Source organism: Penaeus chinensis, chromosome 7, assembly GCF_019202785.1.
Source record: "Penaeus chinensis breed Huanghai No. 1 chromosome 7, ASM1920278v2, whole genome shotgun sequence".
In the NCBI taxonomy this organism is placed as follows: domain Eukaryota; kingdom Metazoa; phylum Arthropoda; class Malacostraca; order Decapoda; family Penaeidae; genus Penaeus; species Penaeus chinensis.
This window is the reverse complement of record NC_061825.1, coordinates 20,711,328-20,713,827: the sequence shown is the minus strand read 5'-3', so window position 1 is coordinate 20,713,827 and position 2,500 is coordinate 20,711,328.

Genomic DNA, 2,500 nt, shown 5'->3' with positions numbered 1-2,500 from the left:
ATGAGAAGGGGAGACGGTTGGAAAAAGTATGAGAGGGAGAAAGAAAAGATAAAGAGGGAGAAAGGAATATAGAGTTTGAAGCGTAAGAAGGAGGAGGGAGACAGATAAGAAGGTGGTGAAGAAAGTTGGGGTAAGAGAGAGAAAAGAAGTAAATAATAAGAATAAGAAAGAGTAGGTGGAAAAAAGGGAATGGAAGGGAATAGAAGGTGGAGGAAATGACAAGCGATAAGAGGAAGAGAAGGGGTAAATGAAGATAGGAGGAGAGTGAAAACGAAGAAAAATATATGATAATAAGGGAAAGGGAGACATCAGAGGGTTTAGAGAAAGAGAATGGAATGAGAACACGAAAGAGAGGGAAGGGCATAGATAAGAGAGAAAAAGGAGCAGGAACAGACGGATTAGAAAAATAAGAAAGAATGGGGGAGAGAATAAAAACTGAGAAAGAAGAAATAGAAGAAAGAGTAGGAAAAGAGAAAAAAAAATTACAAAGAAAAGATTAATAAAATAACGAAAGTAGAAGTAGAAGAGGGAGGATGAGGAGGAGGACGAGAAGAATAAGGAGGAAGGGGAATTAGGAAACGAAATGAAAAGGTGAGGAAGAAAAGGAAAAGGCAGAAGGTGAAGAGTAGGAGGAGGCGGAGAGAGAGAGGAGGAGGTCCTCAGACAGACATTCCATCCACAACTTAGGATTTCACACATTAAATGTCACAAAAAACGAAAACTTTTTGTCAGTTTGAGTGACTGTTTATACCGAACTTTTAAAATGGTCTAGTTATCAGTACAAATCAGTGTCATTATAAAAGAAAAGTATGAATATAAATGTATGTACATCATTAACGTTCCAGAATTTTATACGAGAAAAAAGGGACAATGAAACGAACATTCATTGTGGAAAAGAAATACCCGTTTTCAATCTTTACAAAAGCAGCGCCGGCTCTCGCCTCCACTCCCCCCCATCCCTACCTATCCCCCCCTCCCTCACCCCCTTAAACATGCCCCTCTTCCCCCTCACCCCCACCCCCGCCGACCCCCGGGCAAGTCCTGACTGACCGACGAAGATGCCACTGTAATAAGCTGCAGATGGAATCCATACTTGATTCTCGGCCCAGACTGCCACTCTGGGACCGAGACTGACAGATCAATTTCCTGCTCGTGTGTGTGATCTCGTACTGCATACCCTCCCTTGCCCCTTACCTCTTGCCCCATACCCCTTGCCCTTGTGCCCCTTGCCCATACCGCAGCCCCTTATGATTACCCAGCTCGTGTGAGTGACCTCGTGCTTCAAGCCCTCCCTTACCTATTGCCCTTTACCTACAGCCCTTACCTCTTTCCCCTTACCCATACCCCTTACAGCATGCCCCTTACCCAGACCCCAGCCCCTAACACTGTCATTCCCGTGTGTGTGATCTCGTATCCCCCCCCCCCCTGACCCCTGAGCAGAACCCCTGACCTCTTGCTCATTATTCCCCTACCTATATGCCATTCCCTACCCCAACCCACATCCCCTCACCCTCGCCTGCCCTCCCTGCCCTCCCACTCTCACCTGGCTCCCTTAATTCCCTCGCCTCTTCTCGCTCGTGCTCTCATCTCTCCCTTCTCTTGCATTCTTTCGTTTTACAACTTTACTTTTAATCATGATGATGATGATGATAATAATGATAATATCAATAATGATGATAATCATAATAAGAAAAATAATAATGATAATGATGGTAACAATCATAATAATAATGGTAATAGTAATATTAATGATAATGATAATCATTATTGTTTTTATCTTCATTGTCACCATTATTAATATTATCCTTCATATTATTTTTATTATAATTTTATTATCATCACCATCGTCATCACTACTACTACTGCTATTACAAACACCACTACCAATGTTACTACTACCAAACCCACTATTACTATTGCTACTACTATTGGTGCCTTTTCTGTTCCGGAAAAAAAAGTTATCATTAATTTCATTATTTAAGTAAATCAAAAGATAAATATATATTGAGATAGATATATATATACATATGTATATATATACATATATATATATATACATATATATATGTTATATATATGTGTGTGTGTTTGTGTGTTTGTGTGTGTGTGTGTGTGTGTGTGTGTGTGTGTGTGTGTGTGTGTGTGTGTGTGTGTGTGTGTGTGTGTGTGTGTGGGTGTGTGTGTTGTGTGTGTGTGTGTGTGGATGTGGATGCGCGTGTGCGTGTGAGTAGGCATGTATTTCTATATGGATGTGCAGGCAAACAAACAGCCAATTTCTTAGGAACGACGAGGAAAAGAGAAACTGACCAGAAAACAAAGGAACAAATTAATCCGAAGCCGAAAGTTCAAAATGGTGATTCAGACAACAGTGAAAACGTCCAAAAAAATCCTAATAAAATCTCCAAGAATTAGTTTGAGAGTGATGGAGAGAAAACCTGTTTTGTGTGAAGACGAGGACAGGATGATGGAAGGCTAATATATTGAGATAAAGATGGTAGAA